Consider the following 18812-nt stretch of genomic DNA (forward strand, 5'->3'; position numbering starts at 1 on the left):
TCTCTACGTGTTCACCCCTGAGGTTGATCCTCATCAGCACCATTTTTGCAGCCTAATGGCTTAATTTCTGCACATTTCCATACAAATTAACCCTCTCACCTCAGCAGCTATCCTAAAGAATCCCCCACAGTATTCATGGCCTCCTCCTTCCCAGGTTTTAGCACCTGATTTTTCAAACTTGCAAAATCAAAAGGCGTCTTTTTCGGTTTTTTGTTTTTCTTTTATTCCAAAACAAAATCTTAGCTACTCAGTAGTTCTTATGAAGAAAACGAGAAAAAAAATATCCACTAGATGCCGCTTGTCATCCTCCTTCACTGTGTACCAGTTGGGGTTGACACCTGTGGTGCTAGAGGTCCCAAAGTGATGAGGACTTTTCCAACTTTTGGATCCGTGCAGAAGAGAAAAGTGTACCTCAATGTCCTAAGAGCAACAGAATCAGAAATGTGTGCGTCCTTAAAAGATCCATTGAGGAGTGGTTTTGAACAAAGGGGGAGCAAACTAGAGGTGTGAAATCCAGGTTTTAGTCCCAAAACATTGTGGCCCGTTCTTCTCTGCAGCTGAAGAGAATAAATCGTCCAGATCCCCTCTCATCTCATAACCCATTCATTCATGGAGAGGAGGGGGCAGGTGTTAGTGGTTGTCCCCAAACCCAGCCCCTCGCTTTCACACATCATCCTCCTCATCAGCTCCCCAGCTCCACCTCTATCCATCCAGCTTGATTCATTTGATAGCTGCCCTGAAGACGAGCAAATGAAATACACTGTAAAAAATATCCGTAGATTTTACAGTTAAATACAGTAAACCATGGAAATTTAAGACCGTAAATTGGAAATCAGTTTTAGACTGTTTCTTTAACAAGTAATTACCGTAAATAAGATAATTAGGAAAAAATGTAATTTTTACTGTTTTTTGTCAGAAAATTTACATTGCCCTGCTGTTAAAAAAAATTTCGTAATACTTTTAACAGTAATATGCTGTAATTTTTCTAGTAGTACATACTGTAGTTTTTGCACTCATCTTTCTTAAATAATACAGTTAGTAGCTGTTAAAAATGCATACTGTTGAGACAATTACAGAAACATACTGTAATATTTCTAGCAATGTGTACCGTAGTTTTTGCATTCAATATTTATAAAGTATACAGTTCGAAACTGTTCAATATGCATACTGCTGTGGCAATTACAAAAATATACTATAATTCTTCTAGCAGTGTATATCTTAATTTTTACATTTAATTAATCTAAAGTATACAGTTCAAAACTGTCAATATGCATACTGTTTTGGAAATGGGAAAAAAAATTGTAGTAGCCTAGTGCTGTTACCTTTGCATTTAATTCTCCTGATAGCCCAAATTATGTAAAAATAAACAAATACTTGCAATAGTCTTAAGTTGTGGGTCCTGAATCTGGAATCTATTAAAGTTTGACTTTTTGAATGGAATTATGGAAATTAAATATCTTTCCATGAAATGTTCTGTACTGTAAATTATCTTGCTGCCAATATTGGATTTTTTTTTCATTAACAAATAAATTAAAATAATCTGTACTCAGTCACTGAAAATGTTTTAGAGATATTTGTAGTCTAAATTGTAATATGATTTATTCGGTTTAACAAAAGTCATGTAATTCAAGTTTCCTGCCTGTAGACCTGGCAGGCAGCCTGTAGTCAGTCTTAATTAATGGCCCAATAGGGGCCCCCTGCACCTGGTCCGCGCGGACAGGCGAAGTGGATCTTTGGCGGTACTTTGGAAGCGGTGGATTTGAACGGACCAATCAGCGCGCTGCATTTGAGGACCCGTCGCAGTCGGTGGTTAGCGTTTTTGTCCAGCTATTCCGCTCAGATTGTGCAGAGACTTCATCATCCAACCTACTCCATCTGATCGGCTCTCTCTCTCAGGTAAGGAAATATTGCGGAAAATTTCAGAAAACATTGCAAACATTGCGAATTGCATTCAGTTGGTTGAAAAGAAATTTCAGGGTAAACGAGGAAAAAAACAGTTGTGGAAAGTTAGCCTCTCCACAAAGCTATTGCTTACATCTCTTTTGTATCGCCATTGCTGTAAGCCGGCGGTTTTCAAAGTGTGAGGCGCGCCTCCCCTAGGGGGCGCCAGAGCACTTTAGGGGAGGCGCGGTGCGAGGGAAAAAATAAACCGGAAAAGAATCTGCTTGCTGTCTACTGATGTGAGAGAAACGTATTTTACGCACACGATCAACTTTGTGGATGTAGGAAAAAGTTGGAACTGTGGGTTACTTATCAAAATCATTTTTGCGTTACTGTGCGTTACTATCTTCTTTTGTTATTGAATCTTATTTCCTCTACTCGTCTTGTCGAGTGACCGACGTTTCTATGCGACAGAAATGTAAACAATGTAGGGAGATGCGCATTTTGTTGGTGGAAAAACTGGAACTATTTTGAGTTTCTGTCGCCAAGTCCAATTATTATAAGCGGCTTTGAGCTTAATTTTTTTAAAGTCGCTTGCAGATTTAATGAGTGGCGTGTTGCGCTTTTTTGGGCTCGTTTTTGAACGTGAAGTTGCTCATTTGGGCTTGGAAATGAGCAGAGACTCATAATAAATCCCAGAATGTGTCCGTCATTAAGGTAGTTTTAGTCAGTCTCTCCCTGTCCATCATTTCCCGGATGACCCGTCCCGCTGTGGCTTTGTTAATGTCAAGTTAATATATTACCTCTGAATGACGTCGATCCAGAAAACTGCAAACATCGAGACTAATATGAACAGCGCAATAAACGTGAAAACAGCCACGAATAAACGTGTCCGTAGTTGCCAATAATTATAATGGCAAGTTAACGCCATTGTAATTATCAATATTAAGATAAGTGTCACAAATCTGTGCAGCCATCTGAGCTGTGAGCTGCAGGAGGAGCTCTGTGCGCTGAGCTTTGACACCAAACGCAGGGCCGTAACACAGAACCTGGAGGCTGGGGGATGGGGGGCTTTAAAATCCTTCTTAGAGTTTTCCAGACAACAGTGGACCACACAAACTACTCACGTTTTTTTTTTTGTTTTTTGTTTTGTTTTTTTTGTAGTGTTTTTTTGTACAATCGCCTCTTCAGTTCAACCTTATCAGTGGAGACACATTGTTGATGTTACCATTTTAAAATAGCTTACAATTAAGTATTGACAAAGCTCAATGTGATTTTCACAGGAGGCAGCGTTGTTGTTAGCAGCTGCTGAAAATACTAAAAAGTTATTTTTCATGTAACTTAGTTAGATTACTGACTACTTGATTTGGAAAGTAACTAAGTTACTTTTTCAAGGAGTAATCAGTAGTCCGATTAAAGTTACTTTTTCAAAGTAACTATGCCATCACAGGTTTTGGCCAGAGCGGGGCTGAAGGTGGAGTTCATTTAACAGTTCACGAGGGTGGGGGGGCGCAGCAGGCATTGTGCTATTTGGAGGGGGGCTCACCCTTACATACTTTGAAAACCCTTGCTGTAAGCTATCCATCGAAGTAATATATTTAAGATGTATTCATGCAACCTGTGTGCTGAAACAGTTAAATCTGTTATAGCCTTTGTTCTCCATTGCAGACTGCATCGCAACGAACCGAGGCCTGTGTTCAAGTGTGTTGCAGCCGGTTGCAAGCAGGTATGTACTGGTTATGCAGCATTAAAAGCACACTTCTATCGTAATCATAATAGCATGCCAACAGTTGCCCTGTACACAAGTTTAACGAAATTAAAATGCACAGTTCCACTTTGTAAATGGCAGTGTGAAGGGATAAAAGCTTTGGTTGTTCACTTGAAGGAGCATATAGTAGAGGGGCGCCAAGTAACTTGCCCTGTGAAAGGGTGCACCTCTGTGTTTCGTGTAAAATCTTCCTTTACCTCTCACATCTCCAGGAAACATAAAAATTATTTGGAAAATGTGATTTGTGAAACAAGTAATGAAGATACTCAGAGTGCTGCAAGTGCTACCACAAAAGATTCTAGTGTGCCAGATGCAGAAGACACAGTCATAGATGGACCAAATTTCAGTGACTTGTATCTTAGAAATGTATGTATGTTTTACATAAAACTACAGAGACAGCATCTTCTTCCATCATCTACCATTCAAAACATTGTAGAAGAGATGTAGAATATACATGAATTGGGACAGACATGCTCTTTAAATAGATTGAACTTGCTTCTTAAAGAAATGTCATTTGCAGATGAAGACATTGCAAAAATCTGTGACACAGTAAAACAGTCGGACTTGTTCTCAGCTTGCCACACAGAGCCGACGAGAACTGCTTATTCTAGAGCCCAGTGTTTTAAAGACATGTTCAAATATGGGGAACCCAAAAAGGTGTTGTTGGGCAAAGATGAGGACAGAAAAGATAGATTTGCATACTATGTTCCTGTGCTAAATACGTTAAAAGGTATGTTAGGTTCTAAATATTGGCAGGGCCTAATGATGGCTCATGGCGTTTCAAAAGCTGATGTTCTCTTTGACTGTGACGATGGTAAGGTGTTTATGTCCAACGTATTTTTTCAAGAAAACCCAAATTATCTTAAGCTGGTTCTCTATCAAGATTCATTTGAAGTTGTGAACCCATTGGGATCTGCAAAAAAAAAAAAAGGACAAGATCTTGGCTATTTACTTTTCTCTACTCAATATGCCACCCCATGTCCGATCAAATACTGATCATATGCAGTTGGTCTTGTTGTGTAGCGAGAAGGATTTCAAGGAATTTGGCCATTCCAGAGTTTTTTCAGAACTGTTAACTGACTTGAAAATACTAGAGGAGAATGGGATAACTATGGCAGATGAATCAGTTGTGAAAGGAGCACTGTATTGCATTGCTGGAGACAACTTGGGCTCTCACTGCATCGGGGGTTTTATGGAAAATTTCAGTACATCTCAGTACTTCTGCAGATATTGTCTGATTACTCGGTCTGAATTTCAGAGTGAAAATCCAGCTATCATTGGACCAGAGCGGACTCCAGAAACGTATCAATCTGCCACTGAACAGCTGGAAAGAGAGGATGTGACAGAAGTACAGGGGATTAAGTTCAGGTCAGTGTTTAATACTTTAGAGAACTTTAATGTTTGTTCACCAGGCATGCCCTCTTGTCTTGGCCATGACGTCTTCAATGGTGTCCTCTCATATGATGTTGCCCTTTATCTCAAATACATGACTGTCAAAAAGAAATGGCTGACATACACAATTTTGAACAGGCGCATCATCCTTGTGCTGTCACTCCAAAAGCACTGAAACTCAGTGGACAAGCAGTACAAAACTGGAATTTCTTGAGACTGTTGCCTCTGTTAATTGGTGATAAGGTGCAGGATTAACAAGATGATATATGGCAGTTAACTAGGTTGAGATGAAGGATGTGCCAGCAACACCCTGCCTTATTGTGTGTGGTATGTCTGAACCAAGTTAACAAAGTAGTTGAATGGTTGACACAGGGGCTTTTTGTGATATATATTTGTTCATGTTTTTTATTCAAAGGGTCCTCTTGCTTCACTGCGGACTGCTTCATGTTGAGTATTGATCAGAAGATTATCAATGACCACATCACTGCCTTCTCCTGTGCCATCTGCCTGATGTTTGGCAGTTACTACTGTTTTAATATACACGACCCAGTGGAACTGCGGTCAACACTGGAGTTCCTCCAAAGGTAATTCTTATACTTACACACAGTCTATATTTACCAGCAAGATAAAGTTTTCACAATATAGATCAGAATGTTACTTGTTAACAAAATATAATAAATACAAAAGACAATTGAAGTGGAGGGGAAAAAACTGCTAAATCTAAACATTCATGATAGAAATAATGCCAGTAGAAACTGAAAATGTTTTATCATTTCTTTGCTGTTGCTGAACAGTGTTTAAATTGTATATTTTTTATGCCCATGGAGACAGAAGAGTTCTTCAGTCTGTTTGTGAAGCAGGATAGGCACAAAAGCCTGTCACTAAATATTCCTCTGGCTCTGCCACTGAATCCAGCCACCACAAAGCTGGATCTCGTGATATCTTTCTGTTAAGTCATTTATAAACATAACATTAAATGCAATAAAATGTCTTTTCTTCAAGGTGTTTCTTTTCAATTAATCCGGAGAGAGGAACAAAAGTTGAGCATAGCAAGAGGATGAAGATCTTGGCGGTCAACCCAAGAGTCCTCACACTCATCGCTGACCTCGCAGACCATGAGTGGACTTAGACCATACTTTGTGAGTTATGTGATATGATGTGTAATGTGTTTATGTTGCGGTATGTAAAACTACATTTACACTGTAAGATTTCACATTTTTCATCTTCATGTTAAATCTTGCAAATTTATGTTAGACATTTTTTTCTATATATGTATGTAGCAGATGACAATAAAACAGATTTTATGCTGCACCACTGTCATGGCTTAATGAATATGTGGTGATTTACAAGTTACAAGTCAAAAAACGTGAACAGTTTTAGCTATCTATTTCAGAAAGGTTACAGTGGTGCCCAGCACATTTGTTAGAAAGTTCTTATTTCTGTGTATGTGCCAATTCCATATGATATGGATTATTCATTTGAAACACACTGCACCAGGGTTGAAGTGATAATGTTGTGTCATATCTGTTCAAACTTTTGCACCAATATAAGTGCTTGCTGCTTTTTTGAAGATGTGTTACAAGTTCTTTGTAATCAGTGTTCACAGGGTTGTGAGAAGTTTGTACAGCCCAAAAAGTTTTCATTAAATGGAAAAAATACAATGAAGTTTGGTTTTTGGATATTTTATGTAAAATTTACTTATACTTTTCCATGTTTTTACCATTAGACAAAACTGGTAACACATTATTTAGCTGCTCTAATCGATTTGATGATTTTACCAAGTAAATTAGCACTTTTTAATTTCATAATTTGCACTAACTAAACATTTCTTTAATGTTTCAATGTTAATTTTTAGCCAAAAAGTGAGATCTTTGTAGTTTTTTTTTCTTAGTTTTATATAACATTATGGTTTCAAAGTCAGTAATTAACCATAAAATCAGCAATACTATTGCTCTTTTACCATTGAAGAAAAGGATAAATATCCTACATTTGTACAGTTTTTTTCCCTTTGAAAAATAAAGACAAAACATGTATTAATACAGTAATTTAGGGAAATGTTAGCATGGTAAAACTGTTAATTTACAGTAAAATTATTTCAAATTTCATGGCATGAACTGCATCTTATATATCAATTTTAGGACAAAATATCATTTTTTATAATGGTAATAATAGTAATTTTTACAGTAAAAGGTTAAAAAAATAATAATTATTACCGTAGAATCAGCAAGACCAATACTCATCTATAAAAATATCTTACTGTAATTTTGACGGTGAAATTCTGGCAACCACAGCTGCCAGTAAATTACCGTTTAAAATACAGACAAAACCCAGTAATTATACAGGAATTCAGTGACATATTTTATAATTTAGACTGTTAATTTTACAGCAAAATACTTTCATATTTCATGGCTCTGACTGTATTTGTAATATTGTTTTACTGGAAATTTTAGGATAAAACTTGATCAATTTCAATGGTAAAAACTCATTTTTACGGTAAAAGGTTGAATAAAACACCATTTATTACTGTAGAATCAGCAATTGTAAAATTGTCAGACTGTAATTTTTACGGTTAAATTCTGGCAACCCAGCTGCCAGTACTTTACCGTAAAAATGACATTTTTTTTTTACAGTGTATGCATAAGCCTGACATGCTGAGGAGAGAACTGCTGTGAAGCAGAATGGGTGAGCTTGAAACCAAAGACAGAGCCTTCAAAATCCAGGACAGCCCCTCTGTGTATGCCGTTTTTTAATAGTTATGAAATGTTTATGATGAAAATGTGTTTATATTTAAAATGTTTCATCATAAACATTCTCTGATGATAATGAGATGACAGAGTCCATTAGAGTTGACATGAAGCTGTGAATGTTACACAAACACATCTTAAAATGATGGGCACTAAACGACAAACAGAAGGGACGTCTAACCATTCATGCTGCAAATATATTCCCAATTGCAGATTTTTTTTTTTATAAAAAGTCTTTAAAAATCAAAAATATGATTTTAAAATTAAATTAACAGTCTGGATGATGTGCTCTGAGCATGAAACGGTGGGATCTATAATAGTAATCGTTGAATGTGCAGCTGGCAATCTTCTCCGCAGGATAGCTGCAAGCTGAGCACTTTCTAGTAAACAAGGTTCTTTTCTCTAAAGCATAATAGTTCTTTCTGATAATTCATGAGCCAATTTGATATTTTCCATCTGCCTTTTTAAACTTAATGTTCAAGGTTTTACACAAATACACTTTATCATAAATATCTTGAAATTATAAATCAAATAATCTAAAATAATTGATTTTAGATAGCCTCTTCTTTTTACAGAAGAGATTATTTTCTATGCAACCATAGTTTAGGTTTGGAGAACAGAAAATAGTTTATCAATAGGATTGAAAGAGAAACACTTCGACGTGTCGAATGCCATGTCTGCCCTCTAGCGGTTGGAAAGAAGAAGTGGTTGAAGTGGAAACAATCAAATTGTTATATTTCGCTTCTCTTGCAGTAAAAAGTTATTGTGTTTGAGTCCCAGCCTTGGGTCTTTCTCAATTAAGTTTTAATGTTCTCCTTGTGCATGTGTGGGTTTTCTAGAAAGGGTTTTTTGCATTGTTTGTCCTGTGTGTTGCCTTATGATGAATTGGTGACCCTCCCAGGGTGTAATGTTGGCATTACACCCTGAATGTAACAGGCAAAATTAAATAATTAATGAATAAAGATATCTTAAATAAAATGATACAACTTACAAAAAGACACAAGGCAAAATAACAATAAGAGTTAATGTGGGTGGCAGGAAGTTGGGGAGAATAACAGGGAAAAACAGGAGAATTTGATGATGTATAGTGAGAAGCTTTTATAATGGGATGAGAAACAAGTAGCTGAGAGAGCATTAGAGTATTAGAGTAAGTCGGCCATCCTTGTCCAATGTCTGAGGTTTTGTTTTCCCTCTCTGGACTGGCACTGATGGTATTAGTGCTGAACTCCTGAAGCTGCGTGCAATACTAGAGAACAATAGTCAGAAATCTACACACAAGACAGCTGTACCTGATACTTCAAGTTCATCTGAAAGTGATGGCAATGACTATGAAAATGAAAATATCCAAGCTGCGCGGAGATTTGCAGATGAATTTGAATGTAAGGTTCAAAACATTTCAGAACTCACTGGAAGACTTAAGAAATTAGCAGGACCATGTGAAGCAAATATGACAGGCACATTTTCTTCAGAGACTGACCAAAATGTGGATATCTCCACAGTATTGGATGCTGAGCATGAGAACCAGGATGCGTGTACAACAGAAGCAGAAATAACTGAGTTACTTTCCATTAAACAAAGAAACAATGATCTTGAGGAGGAATTGCTTAAGGAAAAGGATGAAAAGGACTATTACAAAAAACTATATGATGAAGAACATCTTGAGCTGTTGGAATTGCGTGTAATGCTGGACAACTTCGTTTTGAAATCTCAAGAGATGGCAATAACAGCCGATACATGCATGATTGTAGAAGAGCCCAAAGAAACAATTTCTCTGTCCTCAAGTTCTTCCGACATTGAGGACAAAGAGTACACGTCTTACACATTTTTAGACACTGAAAATGATGATCTGTATGTGCCTACTTTACAGGATTATAGTGTTGCAGTGGAAACTCATGCTCCACTAACTGCACTACACTGTTAAAAGTCATACTCTCGATTAGTTATCATAACGTTTTTCTATAAGTTACTTCCAATTAACAGAATGAGTTATGTAATTTCAACTTAATTTCCTGAGTTATTGGCATCTCAACTCGAGGATGTAAGTGACTTCAGTGAAACATAAATTTAAATGTGTGAACATAACTTGACAATCTGAGTTTTAAAAAGGTAACCGGATCTTATAAAAAACTGATCACCACTGGCAATATTAATGCGAGATACAAATAGTGCCGGAAATTCGCTCTTTATCTGATAAGGGACTAAATATGATGTAAGATTTAGTCACTTTATAAAGTTCTCCATCCCAGTTAGAATTGCATAGTAAATGAAGAAGAGAAACACCACCTGACCAGATTAAGGACGTCGAAAGCAAAGTCGCGGATGAATACCATTTTTTCCTAGAACTCTGTCCCAAAGGCGTTCAAATTCGGCGGGACATTTTTTGAAATCTGAGCGAGCTGGAGTCATAGAAATAAGGTAAGCTGCATTTATCGTTTTTTGATAATGCCATCAATTTTTAAAATATGTTAAGAGCAAAAAGTTCGTGTCTTTGTTGCATGTTTAAACACAGGATATAAAACAAAAGCTTGCTAATTGTCGAGGGCAGGAGTTAATTAATGCAGATGAGCCTAGCTAAACGCAGTATGCTACTCGATTGCGCTTATAGAACTTTTCTTAAGAGAAAATACAAGGAGCTACCATGATTTTTGTATTGTACACTTCCTCAGAAACGCATATGTGGCGCTTGGTCAAAGTTTTTCATCAACGTGCTGACTGCAGCTGAGTTAGCGGCTTCCGGAAAGGCTGTGCATCAGTAATTAGTCGTGTTTCAGTAATTAGCCGTGTCCTTTGTTTGATGTGTTCGTGCTGTGTCCCGTTTCTGGTTGCCGGTGACAAATGCAATTTCACTGTTAAAGAAATTATATATGTAGCCTACTTACATATATGGGTATATACTTACTCGGATACATTTACGCTCTTGGTTTAAAAAATGTTTAGTCGGTTTATCTGTTATTCATAGCCAATATGATACAAACTGGTTTAATAAGAGGCACTGCCACACAGTTTTAGACAACTTATGAAAACTTTAAAGATGTCCATGTTAATGATGGAATGTAAAAAAAAAATATTTCTCTTGGGTGGGTATATACTGTAATGTTAACAAATTGATCAAATACATAACTTTTAGTAGTAATTTAGGCATAAAAACACTCATAAAACATAGTATGACAGTGCTGTAAGATTTTAGTTTACTACAGTCAATTAGATCTTTGAATTTCAAAGATTTGCCTTGCCCCACAATGCTGTTACTGATTATTTTAAATGTTAAAATACTTTTTTGTTTTGTTTTTCATAGATTTCTTTTATTAAGTTTATTGTTATATTGAGTAACAAGTTAAGTTAATTGAGAAGATCAAGTAAATATTTTATTTCTTTTACTGTCAAAGTGCAGCACCTATTTAGTCAGTGATTCCTTTAAATTGTTTTAAAACCTTGTGTTATCATTAACCCAATATTTTGTCTCGTCCATCATGAAGACAAACATGGAGGTGAAGCGCAAGATAATGGAGGCTGAAATGCAGAAGAAAGACCCAAATCATCATCAGCTGCTTGAGGATTTGATGGTTGCTACATTTTCTCAGCGTAGGAAAGACATTGCAGGAGATCAACCACACATCACAGAGCTCACCTCCCGATGGCCTGCTCTGTTCCATGAGAGACAGGTAATCGCACATCTGAAGTAGTTCCACCAAGAGATTTAGTGATTTCATACTGAGTTAACTGTGTCCTGACAAGTTTTATATTCTATCACCTCAGATTAGGGCAGAATTTACAAGAATCGTCACCGCAGACCTTCTGGAACCTTCTGGACTTGATGACCTGGTTCTGAGACTGCTGGAGGTCTACAAAGTAGCAACCAAATCTGGAAAGAAGCAGCCACTCAAAGACATTTTGGACTGCCTTGCAAAAGATGTGAGCAGAACTGAAGATGGCTAGAAATAAGGCATAATTTGTTATTTTTGTTAAAATATATTCATCTTACTGCATGTCTCATCTCTTGCAGGACACAAATGAAAGGAGAAGGGCTTCTGCTCTGCTTGGTTTGCCACGCTAGAGACGTCTATTTTTACTTGTATTCTACCCATGGTAAGATCCAGTCCAGTTTTCGGGATTTTGGAGAGCGATCAGAACATTTTTAGCAGCGATTTTTTTTTTTGCAAAGTAAAACTAGAAGAATCATTCATCTATTGAACAACTTTTCTCTGCCAGGATTTACCCAGACATTGCAATGTCACGAAGTTTTAACACTTGTATGTGTGATGCAGAGAAAGAGGAAGAATCGCGCAGACTGTGCGTGTTGGAGCATGAAGCACTTGAGCCATTTTCCTTGGAACAGAGATCTTGTGATCATGAGGAAGAGTCTTTGAAAGGAAAAGCCAAAACTGACCAATACAGAAGCAAATACCTTCAACCACAGGTTGAACTTTCGAAGGTGGACTCAAATTGTAGCAGCAGTACCAACCCTAAAGAAAGCTCTTTTGAATTTCAAAATCTACTTACAAGTATCAATTCTAGTGGACTTCAGACAGAATTGTTTAGAGAGACTTTGGCGAAGGAACATTGGAAAAATCTGTACTTTCAATCCCAGGCTTGGTTGTTGAAAGTGTATTCACTGTGGAAAAATTTAAGGAAGCAGCTTCAGGAAAATAGAGGTTACCTTGCAGTTGACAGTGCCTCTGATAATGACAACAACATTGCTTTAAAAGAGAGATTAGCATTCTATCTTTGGTTTTGGATGAAATTCATGTTCAAGCTGAGTTTGTGCAGCAACAAGAAAACCAGGCACAAAACCAGTTGATTCCAAGAGATGTTTCTCCTGTTGAGCTTGAGCAAAATGAATGCAGGCATTACATGTTGTCAGAGGAAAAATATGGAGAACATTATGCGCCCAGAGCACAGAAACCTTCTGTTTCTTTTGAAATCAATTCTTCAGGGTCTAAGCAAAAGGAGATCTATGCTGGAAAGGCTCAAACAAGCAAGGAGACAAACTATAGAGCTGCAGATGCTGAATCTGTGGCGAGATTTCTTTCTGTGAAAGGAGTTCCAGACTGTGAGCTTAGGCAGAGAATATCTTTGGAGCAAAAACACAAGAGACAGCAAACCTTGGACTCACAAAGATTTGGTGTACCAGAAGAAGAAGAAGAAGAAAGTAATCAGGCATTTCTCCTGTTGGAAAGACATTGTGATCACAGGTCGTGTTTAATAAAAGAAACAGCCAAAAAGGATTATTACAAAAGGCAATACATTAAATCACAAGCTGAGCTTTATAAGATGTTTTCAAAGTTGGAGAAATTCAATGTCTGTTTTGAAGAAAACGTAACTGAGTTTGAAAATGTGAGTTTAGCTTGCCTTAATCTTCAGAAAGAGATATTTAAAGTGAAGTCAGAAAAGGAGCATTACATAAACCAATTCCTTCAGTTCCATGCTGAACTCTTGAGAGTGCATTCGATGTGGCAGGACTTAAAGATAGAGCTTGAAAATAAGATGTTCGAGTTTGAAGACACAAGTCCATCTTGCAGTACCACCCAATATTTAAGTAGCGATATTGATAGACTAAGTTCAGCTTTGGATGAGCTTCTGAATCAACTGGAAGCATCTAGGCAGAACATCGACCAGTCAGAATATTCAGCAATAGCAAGTGAAGAACTTGCAAAAGGGACATTTTCTGCTGAGCTGGAAGAAAGTGAACAGAGGCGTCACAAATTTCTGGACTCTGAAGATAACCAATATGATGACTCTGAGGAACAAGACCTTAATGACTCTTTCAGAAGAATTGTTACAGATTCAGCAGAAGAGAAGATCTTTGCAGTACGGGAGAATGTCAGTCAGGAATTTGAAGAAGACATGACTGTGCCTGAAAGTCCAAGCTCATCTGGAGATGAAAGCTTTGAAAAGGTAAATGAACGCATCAAATTTATATGTAAACGTGAAGAGAAACTTTATCAGTCAGTAAACCCAAAAGACAGATTTTCTGAAGAGCCTGAGTACGACAAGCACAGGCTCTATATGATTTGGGAGGAAGAATATGAAGTCTCTGACACTACAGAAAGTGAGCCAGAACAAATTTCTGCCTTGGAAGATGAACTTGCCGAGCAAAGGTGTTATACTCAACAAACCCAGGGATCTGAAATGCTGTGTGTTCCAGACGAAGTTGTTATGAAACCACTTTTGGAGAAACAGAAAGTTTATCATCTTGAGGCAGAGTTATCAAATGAAAGGGTGGAAAAGGACTATTACAAAAAACTATACAATGAATCACAAAATGTGGTCTTGCAGTTGCATGCAGCGGTAGATAAATATAATCTGCACCATATAGAAAAGTCAGCAGAACCTGAAACTTCAAGTTCATCTAGAAATGATGATGATGATGATGATGATGACGATGATGATGATGAAAGTGCGGAAGATAGCATAAAAGGTGTGTGGAAATCTGTAGCTAAACTTGACTTTCAAGTTCAAACGATCAAACAGTTAGTTGAAAAATTTAGGAATGTACCAGATCCAAAAGAAGTTCTTAGCACGAAGGACAGTTCTTTACAGAATGACCTTAGAGACACATTTGATGCTCCACAACCTGCACAACTGGAGACAACAGCTCCTGAAAGCGATCAAGAACTGATGACCAAGTTAGTTCTTCTTCAACAGAGAATTTGTGATCTTGAGGCACAGTTATCTAAAGAAAAGGATCAAAAAAATCATTACAACAAACTATATAATGAGTTGGAAGTTGAGCTCCTGAAAATGCACACAGCACTGGATAAGATGAATCACAAATATGAAGACAGGACAGCTGTATCCAACACTGCATATTCATCTGGAAGTTATTGCAATGATTATGTAGATAATCATTGCAATAATGATTATCTACATAATCATTATGTAGATTAAACATAATGACGAACCTGGATGGAAATCTGAATGTACTGAAAACATTAAGACATTAGCAAAACCAAGCGAAACAAATATGAAGGACTCAATCCATGAATCCGTGCCAGAGGACACCACTTTTGGAAAACAAAACGAACTTGAGGATACTAACCCTGAGGACTTTACTGTGTCTGAGGACCATCGTGTGTGTATAACTGTTAGAGAATTTTCGGTATTATCATTTTGTTATTACTTTAGTTCAAATTCAGTCTGTTTAAAGTGTTCTCTTCCTTGTCTGTTTATCTTCTGACCTGGAGGTCAGGATTGCCTGTTAATTCTGTGTTCTCAGACCCTAAATTCTTATCAACCAGAATGCCCTCTAAATTGCCTGTGAGCAGTCGTATTTTGTTTTGTTAACAGCTTGACCGAGATTTGAACCGGGCTCAGATCGTAGATTAGTTATCACACCTGGAAATGGGTTACTGGTTGTTTAGGTTACATGTTTTACGACCTCTGCTGTTTTTACTAACTGCCCCCTTGGCTGTTTTTCTTTGACAATAAAACAGGGGTTTGCGTGAAAGGAGATCAGAACTCTCTGTGAACGGCTTGGAGAAGCTGCCATCAGAGAATTCTCCTTTTGCAAAAGCTTTGTCATAAAATTCATATATACGTTGTCTGTGGTTCTTTATTTAGGTTCAAGGAAAAGTACCTATCAATAACAAAAGCAGAAATAACTCATCTACATTCCCTTCAACAAAGAAATGATGATCTTGAGCAGGGCCGGATTTAGGAGAATGGGGGCCCCTGGGCTAGAGTCAATAGAGTCAATATATATATATATATTTGTTTGTTTTGTTTAAGAGGATGAACAGAAAATGACCGAACAGTAAGTTTGAACAACTTACAACTTTAATAAGCCAGTTGTCACAAACTACAAACAACTCTGAACTCTTTTCTAGAAAGACTAAACCACATGTTGGGGTTGAAACTAGAATATGATGCTTGCATCACAAAATAAAATCACTGAATAGTTATTGTTGCCTGGACTTCAACACAAACTATAAAACAGATTGAGTGCAAGAAATGCAATGCTCAAATATACTTTTACAAAGCAAAGCGAGTAAAACAATATTTATACAAATATCCCCAGCATTTACAAGTCCATACAAGTACAAGTGGAATATATCAAAACTCAAACTTTTTCTTTGGTTTTAAAGTTCTTGGTAAATAGTGGAGGAATAAATGTCAAAAAAGTGCTTCTCTGCCAGTCAGACAGAACATGGATATAAACAATATCTTCTGGAAAAAAGAGATCAGGCATACTGTAGTTTTCAGAAAATATCCTGACCCAGGTAAGTCCAAAGTGCTGCCCTCTGAAGGATTTTTAAAGTTTAGGCATTTGCTTCAGTTGGGTGCTTCCAGTCACTGAAACCAGTTTCAAAGTTTGACTGAGTATTAGCATTGCTGAAAATGCGGCATGCAAAACAAAATGCAGCTCCGTGGATGGAAAGTAGAGCAGCCACGGTCTTCGATGTACTCACCATTTAACATCTGCTTTAAAGTGAGATTTGGAGAAGTGACGCTTTTGATGCTTGTACACCCGTTCTGATGCTTGAAAGCCAACATTCATATTTTGACAGCTCTCCGGTCCTCGCTCAGCCCAGTAAGCTCGCACGGACTCGTCAATTTCCCCCCAATGCGCCGGATCGGTACTGTACGGATCCACAGTCGTCTTTCCATCTGCGGAAGAAGATCCCGCTTCCACCGACTCTGACTCCACAGACGCCAGTCCAGCCACCGACTCAGTCACGGTTATAGGTTCTGGCGGGATCTTAGTGCCGGTGTTAGCATAGCTAAGGGTTTGAGGAGCGGGGATAATGATGTTTCTGCTCCATCTCCGCTAACAGGTTTAAAAAAGCCTGTCAGTTTAGGCATTTTGTTTGTCGCCTCTTTGGCGCGATGCTCTTTTTCTTTTCTCTTCCTTCTTTTCTGCGCTCCGCTGTCATATTTCCTGTTGTCCGCCATTGTAAAATAATATTCCCTTGACGCTCCTCCTCCCCAATGCGTAAGATGCGTCAAAAGTGGACCAATAACAAGCAAGCATTCAAGATTGACGTTTGCCAGAACAAATTGGAACATTTTTCATCGGTGCTGTCAAAATCATGGTAGTCATTGATTAAATTCTGACACTATCCATTCACAAAAATATAAAACATCCTTCGGGGCCCCTGAAATGCCGGGGCCCCGGGCTGCAGCCCCGGTAAGCCCCTGCTAAAATCCGGCCCAGCCTGTAACTCTAAACCTAACCATTTTTACTCCTTGCCTAACCCTAAGTTCTAATTTTAACCCTAATTCCCAATTTTCTAATTCATTTGTTTCCCCAAAAAAAACACTGTGCATCACTAACAATTTTTTGTATATATTTTGCAAATAAAAATTTTTTTTTTCTCCGTTTCTGTAAGGGCCATTCAGCCAACTATGTTGTATATATCTGTATATATTGTTAATATTGTAATTTTTGTAAATACTGTAATTTTGATTCATCACATTTATTTGTAAATATAATTAATTGTTGTAATTTGATAAATATGTTTGGCGGATGGGAGCTGCACGTAGTGTAATATACTGATTGGCCAGCAGGGGGAGGCAGCGGATGTAAACAGAATCAGCTGTTTTTGGGGCTTCCCCCTCCTGCCCGCAGCCTACGTGTCAGCTCCCTCCGTATGGACCAATCGGAGTCCACTGACTGTAAATAATTTTGTAAGTTCGAATTTTGAAACTTTTGTCTATAAATAGTTGTTTTGTTTGACAGTTTGTCACTTGACAGCAGACTGCCTGACGAAGGTGCATTTCCACCGAAACGTTGCTCCGTTTGCTGTCTTGAAAATAAAGTACCACACGGTGCAGAAAAGAAGTCTCTTTTTCGTTCTTTTACAGTCAGTATTTATTTATTTATTTATTCAAGTAATTTTCAGTTTTTTTTCCTTTTTTTTCCTAAAAAAATTTAAAAAAAAAAATCTTTTTTTAAAAATCATTTGGATGGCGTGGGATTTTGATCCGGAGGAGGAAGAAGGCTGGACCACGGTCCGACGCGGACGAGGTAGGAGAGCCACCGGCCAAAGGAGAGACCAACAGCGCTCTGCGCACCGGAGCGCTCCCTTTGACCGCGAGCCTCGTCAGGGCGCACCGCGCGGCAGAGGTCCGCGCCAGCAACACCGCGATGCCCCACCCTACCGAGGTCCCCAGCAATGGTACCAGAGGCGCAGCTACGCCTCGGTGACCCGAAACGACCACCCCCGCCCCTTCAACCACAATGGTGGCTACCGTCCTCCGCCAGCCCACTTCCAGCAGCGCCAACAGCCGCGCCCCCGCTCCCGCAGCTGGCACCGGAACGCGGCACCGCACCGGGGATATGGCCAGCGGCAGCAGCGGCAACAGCAGCGCTATGCGCTAGTGATGGGCTATCTGAAGCCAGGCTTCGAGGCTTGTACCGAGTAATAAGGGGGCGTGTCCGATGAAGCCCCGCTTCGAGGCTTGTGTCGTCTTGCTGAAAACCACGTGACTGGCAACAAACGAGGCCTAGCATTGCATGGGTCACGTGACTGCTTCATTTTGCGTGTCGGTTTTCAAAATAAAAGCGTGATGAGCCGCTGCTTGATCGCATGAGTGGAGCATTTGTCTTCATAAGTGGCCGAAATAAAAGGAACCTTTTATAGTTCATGTGTATTAATGATTTTGATGATGACACTCATCAAAATGTAATGTTTGTTACCAGTTTTCTCAATGGTTTATTGTGGCATATTTTATGACTTTATATTTATGTGTTTTTATTAAGTAAAACATTTTGACACTGCATCGTTGCTGAAATGTGCTACACAAATAAACTTGATTGAAATGGAGCCAGCAAGAAGAAAAAATCTGACATCAGGGAATACTTTGAGATGATTCACTCACAAGATTCTTAAATAACAATAATTAAACCCTTCACCTCTAAAATTTTCACCTTCTTGAAATTTTCACCATTTCTTTGTTCAGCAAAAATATCAGTCTTGCACAGCAGAAACAGACTTAAATCTGTTGGACGAGTAAAATTCTGGCTTATGAGTAAAAATATAAGGGATCAGATCAGAGAGCCAATAGAAAGTTTTTCAGGAGGCAAA

General features: G+C 38.3%; 1 long non-coding RNA gene across 3 annotated transcripts; it reads left to right on the forward strand.

Moving 5' to 3' along the window:
• Positions 1-546: 546 nt before the first annotated feature.
• LOC122836858 lies at positions 547-8991 on the forward strand. Of its 3 annotated transcripts, XR_006371638.1 has the most exons (5): positions 547-1896; positions 3550-3607; positions 4908-5017; positions 5457-5625; positions 6044-8991. It is a non-coding gene; the product is annotated as an uncharacterized LOC122836858 (long non-coding RNA). The 3 variants fall into 3 exon arrangements; XR_006371637.1 differs by having other exon boundaries at positions 3550-5017; XR_006371635.1 differs by lacking the exon at positions 547-1896 and having other exon boundaries at positions 3335-3607.
• The last annotated feature ends 9821 nt before the right edge of the window (positions 8992-18812 follow it).

Source organism: Gambusia affinis, linkage group LG01 (assembly GCF_019740435.1).
Source record: "Gambusia affinis linkage group LG01, SWU_Gaff_1.0, whole genome shotgun sequence".
NCBI lineage: Eukaryota > Metazoa > Chordata > Actinopteri > Cyprinodontiformes > Poeciliidae > Gambusia > Gambusia affinis.